This window comes from Hyla sarda, chromosome 2 (genome assembly GCF_029499605.1).
Source record: "Hyla sarda isolate aHylSar1 chromosome 2, aHylSar1.hap1, whole genome shotgun sequence".
NCBI lineage: Eukaryota > Metazoa > Chordata > Amphibia > Anura > Hylidae > Hyla > Hyla sarda.
In genome coordinates, this window is record NC_079190.1 from 449855726 (window position 1) to 449875032 (window position 19307).

Sequence of the window (19307 nt, forward strand, 5' to 3'; positions counted from 1 at the left end):
TGAAGTAGTGTCGGGGCGACAGGATATGACGCCAGACGCCGGGAGTCTCGCATGGCGAGCACAGAGCAGCCAACATTAGTATTACAGCTCCCCACCACTGTGGGTATGTGCCCCATCCGAGACCCCATACAGGTGATGGAGCGGACAACAGTGAGTAAGCTCTCTAGCAGCATACCAGCTAGACTTCTTTGCAGGTATCCCGGACCTTGAACAGTAATAGGCATTTTATGTGTTTCCTCCCCAGGTGACGGGCATATAAACCGGGACTGTAAGTACAGTACCCAGCACTATAAGAACTGTAGTCATCATATATTGGGAGAAAGCTTTTTGCTGTAAGGTATTTCTTTCTTTCCTACAGGTCCGGATTGCCATTACTGGTTGTTGCATCGGCCGCCACTTTGAGCACACCTTATATAGTGAGCACTGATGAATGGGTGCCACTTCATAAGCATTGATAGTGAGCACTGAGTTTCGGGTGCCACTGTATGTTATATGATACTATATTATTTGAGTCATCCACACGTATAAGTTGTACTAATCCCCTGATGACGCTCAACATCAGAGCAGAAATGCGTAAGGTTGTTGCGATATTTGGTGTGGTCTGCATTAAATCTACTCACCAGTGGTATGAATCTTGGCAGCAGTTAAATATTATTTTGGTGTTGGTATTATTATACACAATATTATTTAGGGTGTGATTTTAGGTAACATATTAAAAGTTACGTTTTAAAGCACCCCCTATTATTTCTCTTAGTTGGATATTTTCCACTAGAAGGATTTTTTTTGCATTCCAAATTGCTGGGAGGAATGAGCCCCTTGCAGGCTCTGTCTAAAAATCTTGCATATCTGATTATTATTCAACAAAAAAAAAAACACTATTTGTGTGGGGAAATTAAAAAGAAAACCACGATTTTGCAAATTTTGGAAGGTTTCGTTTTCACGGCGTACAATTTACGGTAAAAATGACGTATCTCCTTTATTCTGTGGGTCAATACGATTAAAATGATACCCATGATTACATACTTTTCTATTATTGTTGGGCTTAAAAAAATCACAAACTTTTTAACCAAATTAGTACGTTAAAAATCCCTCTACTTTGATGATCTATAACTTTTTCATTTTTCTGTATAAGCAGTGGTATGGAGCACATTTTTTGTGCCATGATCTGTACTTTTTATTGATACCACTTTTGTGTATATAAAACTTTTATACATTTTTTTTATAATTTTTTTTTTAAAACTGTAACAAAAAAGCAGCAATTTTGGACTTTTTTTTTATGTTCACGCCGTTCACTGTACATTCACATTGTGGGGGTAGGGGGTGTTTACGGGCTTAAACCTCTGACTGTTGCAAAACTACAACTCAAAACAGACACACTGTGCATGATGGGAGTTGTAGTTCTGCTACAACTGGAGTCACACTGGTGGAAAAACACTGAATTAGGTAACAGACTAACTCAGTCTTTACCCAACAGTGTTCCTCCAGCAAAACTACAACTCCCAGCATGTACTGACAACCGCTTGTTGCCGGGCATTCTGGTAGTTTTGCAAGATCTGGAGGGCCACAATTTAGAGACCGCTGCACAGTGATTTCCATACTGTGGTCCTCCTGATCTTGCAAAACTAAAAATCCCAGCATGCCCAGACAGCAAATGGCTGTCTGGGCACGCTGGGAGTTGTAGTTTTGCAACAGCTGGAGGCACACAACTAAAACTCCCAGCATGGGAGACAGCCGTTGCAAGCCGGGCATGCTGTGAGTTGTAGCTTTGCAACATCTGGAGGACTACAGTTTAGAGACCACTGTGTAGTGGTTTCTAAACTGTGGTCCTCCAGATCTTGCAAAACTACAACTCCCGCCATGCCCAGACAGGCATTGGCTGTCTGGGCATGATGGGAGTTGTAGTTTTGCAACATCTGGAGGGCCACAGTTTGGAAACCACTACACAGTGGTTCTCCAGATGTTGCAAAACTATAAGTCCCAGCATGCCCAGACTGTCTGGACATGCTGGGAGTTGTAGTTTTGCAACTTGTCAGTGGGAGGGCACTTACCCCCGTCATCGCCGCGCACCCGCCATTGCTGCCGCCGGACCTCCGGATCTCCATGCACTCACCGAACCCGCCTCGCACCCGCCACACACCTGCCGCCCCTGCACACCAGATCGCTGATCGGGTTAATCAAATGGGGTCCTGGGGGGTCGGACGGGATTGGTCTCCCGCCGGACACCCTGGGACTTTAGCTAATTAACCCGATCAGCACTGCGGGAGCACGCAATTAAAGAACGCTGCCTGTATACGGCGGAATGTGCAAAGGTTTCATGTCATTCGCCATATAAAGGCTTTGTTCTGCGTGAAGGTGTTAAGCAGAACTTCTCAACTGCCAGAGACAACCGGAGGTGAAAAGTTCGACCCGTGGGATGCAACAGTAGCTGCAATTATGTGAACGACTGGTATACCCGGCGCTATTCGCGGTTCTTTGTTTTTTTTATTCACTTTAATAGTCCCCATAGTCGATTATTTATAGCTATCAGTTGATTGCTAATACTGTTCAGTGCTATGTATAGGGTTCGCACCTGTAACTGTGAGTACCTCCCCTATATAGGCCTTCCAACACCACGACTCTTGTGCCAGTATGACTAAGATTGCTTAGAAGATTGAAACGCGTCACTGCTGTTCTGATTCCTGTGTGCTGCTGTATTGGAATAAAAATTTCATGCATTCGAGCGTCTGCTGCGCTGGATATTTCTTCTTTCCGCATATACTATCTGTCAGCATTGTCCGGGCTGAATCCGTGAAGCGGCTGGTGGCAATTAAGGGGTGAGCTGGTTCTACCTTTATAAATATATACTGGTTTGATACCTTATCCTGCATTAACAACAGGTCTATTATACCGGCCTCTACCTGGGGATATAGGGAGATGCTGGTAGTAAAAATAAAAGTGAAAGTGAAACTTACATAAAGTCCTATGCCATTTCAGGGATGTAAATATACATTACAAAGTTGTCATTACAGCATTATAAGGTTTAACCCTCTTTAACACCTTAAGGACGCAGCCCATTTGGGCCTTAAGGACGCAGACAATTTTATTTTTACGTTTTCGATTTTTCCTCCTCGCCTTAAAAAAATCATAAATCTTTTATATTTTCATCCACAGACTAGTCTGAGGGCTTTTTTTTTTGCACGACCAGTTGTCCGTTGTAATGCCATCACTCACTTTACCATAAAATGTATGGCGCAACCAATAAAATACAATTTGTGTGGGGAAATTAAAAAGAAAACCGCAATTTTGCAAATTTTGGAAGGCTTCGTTTTCACACCGTAAAATTTATGGTAAAAATGACATGTGTTATTTTTTCTTTGGGTCAATACGATTAAAATGATACCAATGATAACAAACTTTTCTATTACTGTTTCGCTTAAAAAAAATCACAAATTTTTTAACCAAATTAGTATGTTTAAAATCCCCCTATTTTTTCGTATAAGCAGCGCTATGAGGGCTCATTTTTTGCGCTGTGATCTGTACTTTTTATTGATACCATATTTGCTCATATAAAACATTTAATAAATTTTTTAATAATTTTTTTGGAATAAAATGTTCTAAAAAGGCAGCTATTTTGGACTTTTTTTTTACGTTCACGCCGTTCACCATACGGTATCATTAACATTTAATTTTAATAGTTCAGATATTTACGCACGCGGCGATACTAAATATGTATATACAATATTTTTTTAACACTTTTTGGGGGTGAAATAGGGAAAATGGGACAATTTACGTTTTTATTGGGGGAGGGGGTTTTTCACATATTTTTTTACTTTATTTTTTTACTTTTTTATTTTTACACTTGATTGCTAATCCTGTTCAATGCTATGTATAGGACATAGCACTGATCAGCATTATCGGTCATCTTCTGCTCTGGTCTGCGGGAAGGCAGATCAGAGCAGAAGACTCCCGGAAGGCAGCGGAGCCAGGTGAGTGGACCTCTGTCTGCCATTCTGGATGATCGGATCGACACGGCAGCGCTGCATGGAGACATCAATCCGTCTATCCATCTACTATCTATTTTATTTTTATCTTTTATTTTTTTTTAAAGTCCTCTGACAAATGAAAGAAGCGATCTAATTGGTTGCTATGGGCAACTCGGCAACATTTCCTCTGGACAGGTTTGGATAAATCTCCCCCTATAGTGTATACAATAAATAGCTAAATCCACACTCGATGCTGTCTGTTATTTTGTAATAAGTACAGAAATCTATTTAACTTGATAACTATAAAGAAAGTAATGAATTGAGGAAGTTTTGTGATGCTAAATGATTGTGTCTCTTTGTTATGCTCTTTCTGCATTAAATCTTTAATTCAAATGAGTTCTGCTGACTTGAAATTGTCAGAACTTAAAAAGGGTAAAACTTGCTCAATAGCAGCTCCATCACCTTTAAAGCACAGATGAAAACTCTTGTCATACTTAAAACAGGTGAGCCTTTCAATTTTCAGTAACTATGGATATGACATGTCTTAGATTTTTTTTTGTTTAGTTTAGCGACTATTTTTACTGCTCTTTTCTCCCCGTTCCTTTACACCTTTCTGACTGCAGGATTCAAATTTTACCTCATAATTATTCTGGAGAAGTCACATCTGCTTTAAGGAATGCATCATTATTATATCGCCTTGATATGACACATACTTAGGCTGAATTGATGTTTTAGAAACATTTTTTGCTGCAAAGATTTTTTTCTTATGGTGGAAATTTGAAAAGATGTGAAAGAGACTTCTAGCAGAATAAAGGTATTTATTTACCTAACCTAAATGTCTTTATCATTCTTTGCGTTTGCCATAAAAATTATAACCAAAATTAAGCATATGTCATTAACAAACATTGGCACACAGTGTTACTAAAATAGATTCAACCGACCAAAAAATGTATATTAACCTCTTCAGGATGCAGGGTGTACCTGTACGCTCCCTGCACCCACTCCCCAGCTATGACGCAGGGTCAACAGCCGGGACCGTGTCCAATGCCGAACATCACTAATCGTGGTTATGCCCGGCAATAACCTCTTAGACGCGGTGTTAAAAGTTGATCCACACATCTAAAGTGAAAGTAAAACCTTCCCGGCAGTTCAGTTGGGCTGTTCGGGAATCACTATTAAATTCACATGTATAATATTTGATTTTAAAAACTTTTTCTTGGAGTTTAACTTTTTTGTCAATCTTTTTTTGTCAACAAAAAAATCAAAAAAAAATTAAGATTTTGAACCCAATAGTGGTCTTCAACCTACGGACCTTCAGATGTTGCAAAACTAAAACTCCCAGCATGCCCGGACAGCCGTTGGCTTTCCGGGCATGCTGGGAGTTGTAGTTTTGCAACATCTGGAGGTCCGCAGATTGGAGACCACTGCATAGGAGATAATACTCACGTGTCCCCGCCGCTTCGGACCCGTCACCGCTGCCCTGCATGTCGCTCCATCGCTGTTGCCGTGTCCCTGTCGCTCCGGAACGTCTCTGCTGCCGGCCTGGTATCCTCGCTCTCCGTCACCACCATCACGTCGTTACGCACGCCGACGCACGTACGCGACGACGTGATGACGAGGAAGGAGAGCGCCGGCCATACAGGGGATCCCTGAACGGAGAAGACACAGGAGGCAGGTAAGGTCCCTCCCGGTGTCCTGTAAGCACTAACCCGGCTATTCAGTCGGGCTGTTCGGGACCGCCACGGTGAAATTGCGGCGGTCCCGAACAGCCCGAATAAACAGCCGGGTTAGTGTCACTTTCCCTTCAGACGCTTTGATCGCCGCGTCTGAAGGGTTAATACAGGGCATCACCGCGATCGGTGATGTCCTGTATTAGCCGCGGGTCCCAGCCAATGATGGCCGCAGGGACCGTCGCGATAGGGGTGTATTCGCCGTATAAGACGCACCGACTTTCCCCCCCCCCCCCAGTTTTGGGGAAGAAAAAGTGCGTCTTATACGGCGAGAAATACGGTATATACATTTTTGAACTGCATTACTGATATATTTACTATACATGTAAAACAGAGCTTCTTAGCGCACATGTAGATCACATTGTATGAACTCACCTCCCATGTCAAGGCAACCTTATTGAACAGACTTACCTCTTTTGTTTGTTTGCGTTGAATATTTGGAGAAGCTGCCTACATTTTGGTCACAAACTTCACCCATCCATGCAAGGTTGTTTTCATGTAACTGGATTCTACATGCCCAGAATGTGATACAAGTGACACTAACAACTTTCACGGAAGGCTTCTAACTATCATTTTTTCGGCAGGATAATACTCCTCATTTGCAGCAAGTGTTTCCCAGAAATGTCTCTGCCTGGCCTGCTCGGTCCAATCGAACTATTGTAATTTTAAATTAGGAAAATTTATTATTTTGCTCTTATATTGTAATTACATAGATCACTATTAAATTCACATGTATAATATTTGATTTTAAAAACTTTTTCTTGGAGTTTAACTTTTTTAAAGAAACTCGTAGAAAATCTGACCTTTAACTGATAAAGACTTTTCTTTTTTGTTGTGAATTTGGGATTCTCTTCTCTCAAATGTTGGGTACAAAGGGAAATGGGGGGGGGGGGGGTAATGCCCAGGTAGTGAATGTTGGATGTGTGTGGCGAGGATAGATAGATAGTCAAAGGCAAAAGAGTAACTGCAGAACTCAAAAATGGTGAAAAAATATAAGCAGCTTTATTTCATGCCAAGATTACAGATGCAAAGTTTCTGCTGCCTGTACAGCCTTTCTCACGCATACATAGTGACTGAATTCAGTAGTATTTATGCGCTAAGCAATTCAATTAAGGAAGAAAACATAATAACAATTAATTGGTAAAAATATAGGACTATACATTAGTAAAAGTGCATACAGTATCAAATTGCATGGTATTGGAGGAAGACAAAAGCTGCCAGGTATACATAGTATAAAAACAATAGTGGAAAAATGCCAAGTGTACAATTAAAAACAAGATCCTGTACATAATTAATACTTAAAGGGGTACTCCGCCCCTAGCATCTTATCCCCTATCCAAAGGATAGGGGATAAGCTGTCAGATCGCCGGGGTCCCGCTGCTGGGGACCCCCGGGATTTCCGCTGCGGCACCCCGCTATCATTACTGCACAGAGCACACTTGCTCTTTGCGTAATGATCGGCGATACAGGGGCCAGAGCATCGTTATGTCATGGCTCCACCCCCTTGTGACGTCATGGCCCGCCCCCTCAATACAAGTCTATGGGAGGGGGTGTGGTGGCCATCACGCCCCCTCCCATAGACTTGCATTAAGGGGGCGGGATGTGACATCACAAGGGGCGGAGCCATAATGTAACGATGCTCCGGCCCCTTTATCACAGGTCATTACGCACAGAGCGAGTGTGCTCTGTGCAGTAATGATAGCGGGGTGGAGCAGTGGAGATCCCGGGGGTCCCCAGCAGCAGGACTCTGGCGATCTGACATCGTATCCCCTATCCTTTGGATAGGGGATAAGATGTCTAGGGGCAGAGTGCCCCTTTAAGTATATCGCATAGGCCAATTATCAGGGGGCAAGGGTCATGAAAGCAAAAAGAACTCAACGGGATGATTAATTTCACAGTAAACATGGAGACCAAACGCCAGTCGGCGTGTGAAGTGCTGCGGCTGCGCCGCAACACAGACCAGCGCAGTGCGTGCGTTCTCCCATTTATTTTTTGGATGTGCTGCTCCTATCCTTCCTAGACAGATAGATAGATAGATAGATAGAGCAAGAAAGCAGCACTCCAGGGTAAGAAAAGGTGCTCGGGTGCCTACTGTGTCGGGTCTAGGTTGGGGACCCCTCCAAACACAGAAAAATTAAATGGACAGTGGCACACCAGGTGTCAGCAAAAAAATGTGATTTATTCCAAAGACGTGTAGGCAACGTTTCAGCTGGCTCACCCAGCCATTTTCAAGGCTTGAAAATGGCTGGGTGAGCCAGCTGAAACGTTGCCTACACGTCTTTGGAATAAATCACATTTTTTTGCTGACACCTGGTGTGCCACTGTCCATTTAATTTTTCTAGATAGATAGATAGATAGATAGATAGATTTTTTTAAATCTGATTTGAAAATAAAGTAGTGTTCCTGAAAATGTTTCTAAATTAAGATTTATTTGTCTTTTAACAAGTAGACCAGCAGTCTAGTCTAGCTGCACAGTAGCTTTACTGCTTCATACAGATGCTGATTAAAATGTTCATTGAAGTGGGAAACAATGAGAGAGAACTGTCTCTATCTCTCAATTCACATCTCCACTTCATTAGAGAAAGTTTCCAGTAGCCTGGAGGTAACCCCACAGTCCTCCAACAACTCAAAGGAAATCACGGCAACAGGACTCGGCAAAAGTCTGCTATTATGTAGATTAGTACAGATTTCTGAACTGCCTCAAGTTACATCTAGGGTTCATCTGTCTCTTTCAAAAGTATTTGGAAAATGGCTTCACACAATTTTCTCTAAAACAGCAAAGCTGTGCAATCTTTTCCACCCAAAGAACAACCTAATTAGACAACTTCACCTCCAGGGAGGATATCTGTAACAATTTGTGAATAAACAAGACTGACATTTTATTTTAACTACATCCTCGTCCACGTTCTCGACATGCACAGTCCAATACTTAAGAGGTTTTTGTGTTAGCAGTCGGTGTGTTGTGCTGTAAATGTTATGGTAATGCATTATAGCTAAACTCTGCAGTCGAAATGCTTCTCAGCCCAGGAATGATTCCCCGGCGAGGACTCATTGATTCGACGGAGATCTGGATATTATTTTGCAATTAATGGAAAGTTTTGATAACAACTTGATGTTTACAAATTCATGACGAATATTCTTGTTTGTAAAAGTTTCTGTCCCTCAATGTCTCCAGATAATAAGCTATGAAATGGAAATCTTAAAGCTGGCACAAGTAAACTATTATTTCATTATCTGCTTTCTTGTTTGTTTGTCATTGTTTAACTTTTTGAACTGTTGGGTATTTTGTTGCTATGTTATTAATTCTGAGTCAAGTGTAATTACATACACAGGATTACTGCCTAAGCCATTCAAGTCATTTTCTGTCATTTTTAAATTAGTTTTGACAGAAAGAAGTGTGTGTGTGTGTGGGGGGGGGGGGGGGGGGGCTCAACCTACAATATGTATGGGGTGAGGAGGGTGGTGGGTACCACATGTCACAAATGTAATTCAAAAGAGAAAACTGACAGACTAAAAAGAAAGCGCACCCCCACTAAATACTATTTCAAAATGTAAACTCATATTTTATTGACACAAAATACATGCAAAAGACTGTAATGGATAAAACCACTAAAATGCTTTAACAAAGTCAGACCAAAAGAACATGAGGGGGCAGAAATGCCCTACCTCTCTATATTTTAAATAATATTCCACAATCCCTGGCAGAATTAGCACTAAGATGCAGACTTGCAAAAATAAATTAATACAATTGTTAATACATTGCAATATAAAGTGCACAAAGAAAACAGCAGAAATCAACAATGAGCAGAAAGGAAAGAAACAGCAACAGGACCACAAAAAAGTTACGTAAAGCTCTGAGCTACTACTGTTGCCACTGCTGAGGGTTTAACCCCTTAAATGGGGACTCCAGTGAAAAATATATATCTTTTTTTTAATCAACTGGTGCCAAATCCTTTCAGCTGCTGTGTGTTCCGGTCTGACCTCAGTGCTCTCTGCTGACACCTCTGTCCATTTCAGGTACAGTCCGGAGTAGGAGAAAATCCCCATAGCAAACCTCTCCTGCTCTGGACAGTTCCTGAAATGGACAGAGGTGTCAGCAGAAAGCACTGTGGTCAGACAGATAGGAAGAGAAAAAAAGAAAACAACTTCCTGTGGGGCATACAGCAGCTGATAAGTACTGGAAGGATTAAGATATTTAAATAGTAGTAATTTAAAAATCAGTTTAACTTTCTGGCACCAGTTGATAAAAAAAAAAAAATGTTTTCCACTGGAGTTGCCCTTTAACCCCTTAAGGACTGAGCCCTTTTTCACCTTAAGGACTCGGCCATTTTTTGCAAATCTAACCACTGTCACTTTAAACATTAATAACTCTGGAATGCTTTTAGTTATCATTCTGATTCCGAGACAGTTTTTTCGTTACATGTTCTACTTTAACATAGTGGTAACATTTTGTGGTAACTTGCATCCTTTCTTGGTGAAAAATCCCCAAATTTGATGAAAAATTTTAAAATTTTGCATTTTTCTAACTTTGAAGCTCTCTGCTTGTAAGGAAAATGGATATTCCAAATATTTTTTTTTTATTCACATATACAATATGTCTACTTTATGTTTGCATCATAAAATTGATGAGTTTTTACTTTTGGAAGACACCAGAGGGCTTCAAAGTTCCGCAGCAATTTTCCAATTTTTCACAAAATTTTGAAACTCGCTTTTTTTCAGGGACCAGTTCAGGTTTGAAGTGGATTTGAAGGGTCTGCATATTAGAAATAATTCATAAATGACCCCAATATAAAAACTGCACCCCCCAAAGTATTCAAAATGACATTCAGTAAGTGTTTTAACCCTTTAGGGGCTTCACAGGAATAGCAGCAAAGTGAAGGAGAAAATTCACAATCTTACTCTCGCATGTTCTTGTAGACCCAATTTTTTTATTTTTGCAAGGGGTAAAAAGGAGAATTTTTACTTGTATTTGAAACCCAATTTCTCTCGAGTAAGCACACACCTCATATGTCTATGTTAATTGTTCTGCGGGCGCAGTAGAGGGCTCAGAAGGGAAGGAGCGTCAAATGGTTTTTGGGGGGCATGTCACCTTTAGGAAGCCCCTATGGTGCCAGAACAGCAAAAAACCCCACATGGCATACCATTTTGGAAACTAGACCCCTCGGGGAACGTAACAAGGGGTAATGTGAACCTTAATACCCCAAAGGTGATTCACGACTTTTGCATATGTAAAAAAAAAAAAAAAAGAATACCTAAAATGCTTGGTTTCCCAAAAGTTTTACATTTTTAAAAAGGGTAATAGCAGAAAATACCCCCCAAAATTTGAAGCCCAATTTCTCCAGATTCAGAAAACACCCCATATGGGAGTGAAAGTGCTCTGCTGACGCACTACAGGTCTCAGAAGAGAAGGAGTCACATTTGGCTTTTTTGAAGGAAATTTTGCTTTGGGGGCATGCAGCTTTTAGGAAGCCCCTATGGTGCCAAGACAGCAAAAAAAAAACACATGGCATACCATTTTGGAAACTAGAGCCCTCGGGGAACATAACAAGGGGTAAAGTGAACCTTATTACCCTACAGGTGTTTCACGACTTTTGCATATGTAAAAAAATAAATCATATTACCTAAAATGCTGGGTTTCCCAAAAAATGTACATTTTTACAAAGGGTTAAAGCAGAAAATACCCCCCAAAATTTGAAGCCCAATTTCTCCCGATTCAGAAAACACCCCATATGGGGGTGAAAAGTGCTCTGCTGGCGCACTACAGGTCTCAGAAGAGAAGGAGTCACATTTGGCTTTTTGAAAGCAAATTTTGCTCTGGGGGCATGCTGCATTTAGGAAGCCCCTATGGTGCCAGGACAGCAAAAAGAAAACACATGGCATACTATTTTGGAAACTAGAGCCCTCAGAGAATGTAACAAGGGTTAAGTGAACCTTAATACCCCACAGGCGTTTCACGACTATTGCATATGTAAAAAAAAATAATAATTTTACCTAAAATGCTTCTTTTCCCAAAATTTTTACATTTTTAAAAAGGGTAAAAGCAGAAAATACCCCCCAAAATTTGTAACACAATTTCTCCCGAGTACGGCGATACCCCATATGTGACCCTAAACTGTTGCCTTGAAATACGACAGGGCTCCAAAGTGAGAGCGCCATGCGCATGTGAGGCCTAAATTAGGGATTGCATAGGGGTGGACATAGGGGAATTCTACGCCAGTGATTCCCAAACAGGGTGCCTCCAGCTGTTGTAAAACTCACAGCATGCCTGGACAGCCAGTGGCTGTCTGGCAATACTGGGAGTAGTTGTTTTGCAACAGCTGGAGGCTCCGTTTTGGAAACCGTGGCGTACCAGACGTTTTTCATTTTTATTGGGGAGGGGAAGGGGGCTGTGTAGGGGTATGTGTATATGTAGTGTTTTTTACTTTTTATTTTTTGTGGTAGTGTAATGTAGTGTTTTTAGGGTACAGTCGCACGGGCGGGGGTTCACAGTAGTTTCTCGCTGGAAGTTTGAGCTGTTGCAGAAAATTTGCCGCAGCTCAAACTTGCAGCTCGATACTTACTGTAAACCTCCGCCCATGTGAGTGTACCCTGTACATTCACATTGGGGGGGGGGGGGCAGGACATCCAGCTGTTGCAAAACTACAACTCCCAGCATGCGCTGACAGACTGTACATGCTGAGAGTTTTAGTTTTGCAACAGCTGTAGGCACACTGGTTATGTATCACTGAGTTTGTGACCTTACTCAGTGTTTCAAAACTAGTGTGCCTCCAGCTGTTGCAAAACTACAACTCCCAGCATGTACGGTGCATGGTGTAAGGTGACTGCTGGGAGTTGTAGTTTGCAACAGCTGGGGCCAACACCGGTCGGGAAACACTGAGTTAGGTAAAAAAAAACTGAGTTTCACAACCAGTGTGCCTTCAGCTGTTGCAAAACTACAACTCTCAGCAGTCACCGACAGCCAATGGGCATGCTGGGAGTTGTAGTTATGCAACCAGCAGATGCACCACTACAACTCCCAGCATGCACTTTAGCTGTTTGTGCAAGCTGGGAGTTGTAGTTATACAACAGCTGAAGGTACACTTTTCCATAGAAAAAATGTGCCTGCAGCTGATGCAAAACCATAAGTCCCAGCATGCCCATAAGGGAATGCTGGGAGTTGTGGTGGTCTGCCTCCTGCTGTTGCATAACTACAGCTCCCAGCATGCCCTTTTTGCATGCTGGGAGCTGTTGCTAAGCAACAGCAGGAGGCTGTAACTCACCTCCTGCTGCTGCTCCATTGCAGGATTGTCCCTCACCGCCTCCGTCGCTCCTGGGGCCCCGATCCCAACATGGACGCGGGGGATCGGGGTCCCCAGTACCCGGGGTCGTCTTCCCGCACCCGCTCACGTCCTCTGGAAGAGGGGCGGAGCGGGTGCGGGAGTGACACCCGCAGCAGGCGCCCTGATTGGTCGGCCGGTAATCCGGCCGACGAATCAGGGCGATCGTGAGGTGGCACCAGTGCCACCTCACCCCTGCAGGCTCTGGCTGTTCGGGGCCATCAGAGACGGCCCCGATCAGCCAGTAATTCCGGGTCACCGGGTCACTGGAGACCCGATTGACCCGGAATCGCCACAGATCGCTGGACTGAATTGTCCAGCGATCTGCGGCCATCGCCGACATGGGGGGGCATAATGACCCCCCTCCCTGGGCGCAATATGCCGGGATGCCTGCTGAATGATTTCAGCAGGCATCCCGCTCCGGTCCCCAACCGGCTAGCGGTGGGGACCGGAATTCCCACGGGCGTATGGATACGCCCTGCGTCCTTAAGGACTCGGAATGCAGGGCGTATCCATATGCCCTGCGTCCTTAAGAGGTTAAACCCTTAAGGACCAGGCCAATTTTCACTGTAGGACCAGAGCGTTTTTTGCACATCTGATCACTGTCACTTTAAGCATGAATAACTCTGGAATGCTTTTACCTTTCATTCTAATTCCGAGAATGTGTTTTCATGACATATTCTACTTTATGTTAGTGGTAAAATTTTGTCGAAACTTGTATCATTACTTGGTGAAAAATTCCAAAATTTTATGAAAAAAATAAAAATTTAGCATTTTTCTAACTTTGAAGCTCTCTGTTTGTAAGGAAAATAGACATTCCAAATAAATTATATTTTGATTCACAAATACAATATGTCTTCTTTATAAAGTTGACATGTTTTTACTTTTGGAAGACATCAGAGGGCTTCAAAGTATAGCAGCAATTTTCCAATTTTTCACAAAATTTTCAAAATCGGAATTTTTCATGGATCAGTCCAGGTTTGAAGTGGATTAGAAATACCCCACAAATGACCCCATTATAAAAACTGCACCCCTCAAAGTATTCAAAATGACATTCAGTAAGCTTGTTAACCCTTTAGGTGTTTCACAGGAAGAACAACAAAATAAAGGAGAAAATTCTAAATCTTCATTTTATACACTCGCATGGTCATGTAGACCCAGTTTTTGAATTTTTATAAGAGGTAAAAGGAGACAAATCCTCTCAAAATTTGTATCCCAATTTCTCTGTGTATGTCAAGTGTTCCGCGGGCGCTATAGAGGGCTCAGAAGGGAAGGAGAGACGATGGGATTTTGGAGAGTGAGTTTTTCTGAAATAGTTTTTCGGGGGCATGTCACATTTAGGAAGCCCCTATGGTGCCAGAACAGCAGAAAACCCACACATGACATACCATTTTGGAAACTACACCCCTCGAGGCACATAACAAGGGGTCCAGTGAGCCTTTACACCCCACAGGTGTTTGATGACTTTTCGTTAAAGTCGGATGTGTAAATGAAAAAAAAAACATTTCACTAAAGTGTTGGTTTTTCCCCAAATTTTACATTTTTAAAAGGGGTAATAGGAGAAAATTACCCCCAAAATTTGTAACCTCATCTCTTCTGAGTATGGAAACACCCCATCTTAGGACGTAAAATGCTCTGCGGGCAAACTACAATGCTCAGAAGAGAAGGAGTCACATTTGGCTTTTTGAAAGCAAATTTAGCTGAAATGGTTTTTGGGGGGCATGTCGCATGTAGGAAGCCCCTATAGTGCCAGAACAGAAAAAAAAAAAAAAAAACACATGGCATACTATTTTGGAAACTACACCCCTCAAGGAACGTAACAAGAGGTACAGTGAGCCTTAACACTTCACAGGTATTTCACAACTTTTTGTTAAATTTGGATGTGTAAATGAAAGAAACATTTTTTTTTCACTAAAATGCTGGTTTTTCCCCAAATTTTACATTTTTACAAGAGGTAATAGGAGAAAATTACCCCCAAAATTTGTAACCCCATATCTTCTGAATATGGAAATACCCCATATGTGGACGTCAAGTGCTCTGCTGGCGCAGTACAATGCTCAGAAAAGGAGGAGCGGCATTGAGTTTTTGGAAAGGGAATTTGTTTGGAATGGAAGTCAGGGGCCATGTGCGTTTGCAAAGCCCCCCGTGGTGCCAGAAAAGTGGACCCCCCAACATGTGACCCCATTTTGGAAACTACACCCCTCGCAGAATTTAATAAGGGGTGCAGTGAGTATTTACACTCCCCTGGCGTTTGACAGATCTTTGGAAAAGTGGGCTGAGCAAATGCATTTTTCATTTTCATGGACCAATGTTCCAGAAAACTGTCAGACACCCATGGGGCGTAAATGCTCACTGTACTCCTTATTACATTATGTGAGGGGTGTAGTTTCCAAAAAGGGGTCTCATGTGGGAGGGATCCATTTTTCTGGCACTATGGGGGATTTATAAACACACATGGCCTTCAATTCTGGACAAATTTTTGCTTCAAAGTCCCAATGCCGCACTTTATCTTCTGAGCATTGTAGTTCGCCCGCAGAGCACTTTACATCCTTATATGGGGTATGTTCTTACTTAGGCTTTTTTCCTTTTTTCCCTTGTGAAAAGGAAAAATTTAGGGCAACACCAGCATGTTAGTGTAATTTTTTTTTTTTTTACCCTAACAGGCTGGTATAGACCCCTACTTTTCCTTTTCATAAGGGGTAAAAGGAGAAAAAGCCCCCCAAAATTTGGAGTGCAATTTCTCCCGAATGCGGAAATACCCCATATGTGGCACTAAACTGTTTCCTTGAAATACGACAGGGCTCCGAAGTGAGAGAGCGCCATGCGCATTTGAGGACTGAATTAGGGATTGCATAGGGGTGGACATAGGGGTATTCTATGCCAGTGATTTCCAAACAGGGTGCCTCCAGCTGTTGCTAAACTCCCAGCATGCCTGGACAGTCAGTGGCTGTCCGGAAATGCTGGGAGTTGTTGTTTTACAACAGCTGGAGGCTCCGTTTTGGAAACACTGCCTTACAAGACATTTTTCATTTTTGTTGGGGGGGAGGGGACAGTGTAAGGGGGTGTATATGTAGTCTTTTACTCTTCATTATGTGTTAGTGTAGTGCAGTGTAGTGTTTTTAGGGTACATTCGCACTGGCGTGTTACAGTGAGCTTACCGCTAGCAAAAAAATTGTCGCAGCTCATACTTGAAGCAGGAATCTTACTGTAAACCCATCCGTGTGAATGTACCCTGTACATTCACATGGGGGGCAAGCCTCCAGCTGTTTCAAAACTACAACTCCTAGTATGTACTGACAGACCATGCATGCTGGGAGTTGTACTTTTTCAACAGCTGGAGGCACACTGGTTGGAAAACCTTCAGTTAGGTTCTGTTACCTAACTCAGTATTTTCCAACCAGTGTGCCTCCAGCTGTTGCAAAACTACAACTCCCAGCATGTACTGATCGTCGAAGTGCATGCTGGGAGATGTAGTTAATGCAACAGCTGGCACGCAACTACAACTCCCAGCATGACGAGACAGCTGTTTGCTGTTTGGACATGCTGGGATTTGCAGTTTTGCAACATCTGGAGGTCTACAGTTTAGAGACCACTGCCCAGTGATTTCCAAACTGTAGACCTCCAGATGTTGCAAAACTACAAATCCCAGCATGCCCAGACAGAAAACTGCTATGTGGGCATGCTGGAAGTTGTAGTTTTGCAAGATCTAGAAGGCCATAGTTCACAGCACAGTGATCTCCAAACTGTGACCCTCCAGCTGTTGCAAAACTACAAATCCCAGCATGACAGCTTTCTGGGCATGCTGGGAGTTGTAGTTTTGCAACATCTGGAGGGCAACAGTGTAGAGACCACTGTATAGTGGTCTCAAACTGTAGTCCCCTAGATGTTGCTAAGCAACTTACCAGCTTCCGTTGGATCCAGCCGCATGACATGCCGCCCGGGCCGATCTATGACACCAATCGTCACCCGCAGCCTCGCCCGCAGGGTAAGTGCATCTTCGGCGCAGGTTCCCTTCGTTTCCCCGTCCTGCCCCGCCTATTGTGGGTGGGCAGGAGGGGGAAAACGAAAGTTAACCCCCCCTCCCCCGATCTGCTATCGGTCGTCGCTTATGGCGACCAATAGCAGGGGTAGGAGGGGTGGCACCCCTGCCACCTCACTCCTATCCCTTCAGGGGGAGTGTGGGTGTCTTGGACAACCGCGATCCCTCTTATTTTCCGCGTCACCGGGTCACCATAGACCCATAATGACCGGAATCGCGCAAACCGCAAGTGTTAATAACGCGCGGCTCCGCGATCGGCACTGCGCGCTATTAGAGGCGGGTCCCGGCTTCACTATGACGCTGAGCCCGCCGTAATATGATGCGGGGTTACTGTGTAGCCCCGCGTTATATCAGGAGAGCAGGACCAAGGACGTACCGGTACGTCCTTGGTCCTTAAGGGGTTAAGGAGCATTTTTTGCACATCTAACCACTGTCATTTTAAGCATTAATAACTCTGTGATGCTTTTCCTTTTCATTCTGATTCCAAGAATGTTTTTTCATGACATATTTTACTTTATGTTAGTGGTAAATTTCCGTCAATACTTGCATCATTTCTTTGTGAAAAATTCAAAAATTTGATGAAAAATTTAGCATTTGTTTTTTTACTTTGAAACTCTCTGCTTATAAGGAAAATAGACATCCCAAATAAATCACATATTGATTCACATATGTAATATGTCTACTTTATGAAGTTGACATGTTTTTACTTTTAGAAAACATCAGAGGGCTTAAAAGTTCAGCAGCAATTTTCCAATTTTGAATAACATATTCAAAATCTGAATTTTTCAGGGACCAGTTCAGTTTGAAGGGGATTTAAAGGGCCTTCATATTAGACATACCCCATAAATGACCCCAATATAAAAATTGCACCCCTCAAAGTATTCAAAATGACATTCAGTAAGTTTGTTAACCCTTTTTTTCCCAAAATTTCAAATTTTTACAAGGGGTATAGCAGAAGATGACACCCAAAATTTGTAACCCCATCTTTTCTGAGTATGGAAATTCCCCATGCGTGGACGTCAAGTGCACTGCGGGTGCACTACAATACAAGGAATCACATTTGGCTTTTGGAAAGCAAATTTTGCTGAAATGGTTATTGGGGCGCATGTTGAATTTAGGAAGCCCCTATGGTGCCAGAAAAAAAAAACACATGGCATACTATTTTGGAAACTACACCACTCAAGGAACTTAACGGAGGGGGTACAGTGAGCCTTAACACCCCAAAGGTGTTTGATGACTTTTCATTAAAGTCGGATGTGTAAATGCATTTTTTTTTTTCACTAAAATGCTGGTGTTACCCCAAATTGTTCATTTTCACAAGGGGTAATAGGAGAAAAATCCTCCCAAAATTTGTAACCCATATGTTGATGTAAAGTGCTCTGCGGGAGAACTACAATGCTCAGAAGGGAAGGAGTGACAATGAGCTTTTGGAGAGATAATTTGTTTGGAATAGAAGTTGGGGGCCATGTACATTTACAAAAAACCCCATGGTGCAAGAACAGTAGACCCCCCACATGTGACCCTATATCGGAAACTACACCCCTCACAGAATGTAATAAGGGGTGCAGTGATCATTTACACTCCACTGGCGTTTGACAGATATTTAAATCTTTAAATTAAATTTTTCATTTTCTTGGACCACTGTTCAAGAAATGCTCACTGTGCCCCTTATTACATTATGTGAGGGGTGTAGTTTCCAAAACGGGGTCACATATGGGAGGGGTCCACTGTTCTGGCATCACGAGGGCTTTGTAAATGCACATGGCCTTAAATTCCAGCTAAATTTTCTCTCCAAAAGCCAAATGGCGCTCCTTCTCTTCTGAGCATTGTAGTTCGCCCGCAGAGCACTTTACGTCCACACATGGTGTATTTGTATACTCAGAAGAAATGTTTTTAAAAATTTTGGGGGGCTTTTTTTCTTATTACACCTTGTGAAAATGAAAAATTTGGGATAACACCCGCATTTTCACATCCAACTTAAAGAAAATTCTTCAAAAACCTGTGGGCTCACAATACCCCTTGTTTAGGGGTGTAGTTTCCAAAATGGGGTCACATGTGTTTTTTTTTTTTTGCATTTATGTCAGAACCACCCCTGTGCAAATCACCTCAAATGTACATGGCCTTCTCACTCCTGAGTCTTGTTGTGCTCCCGCAGAGCATTTTACGTCCACATATGGGGTATTTCCGTACTCAGGAGAAATTGCTGGAGGCACCCAACTGGAGGCACCCTGTTTGGGAAACACTGCCGCAGGGTAATTTT

At 42.6% G+C, this 19307-nt stretch overlaps 1 long non-coding RNA gene across 1 annotated transcript; it reads left to right on the forward strand.

Moving 5' to 3' along the window:
- Nucleotides 1-248: 248 nt before the first annotated feature.
- LOC130358055 (uncharacterized) lies at nucleotides 249-4736 on the forward strand. The gene is made up of 4 exons (XR_008889387.1): nucleotides 249-268; nucleotides 359-625; nucleotides 2599-2813; nucleotides 4586-4736. It is a non-coding gene; the product is annotated as an uncharacterized LOC130358055 (long non-coding RNA).
- Nucleotides 4737-19307: the final 14571 nt, after the last annotated feature.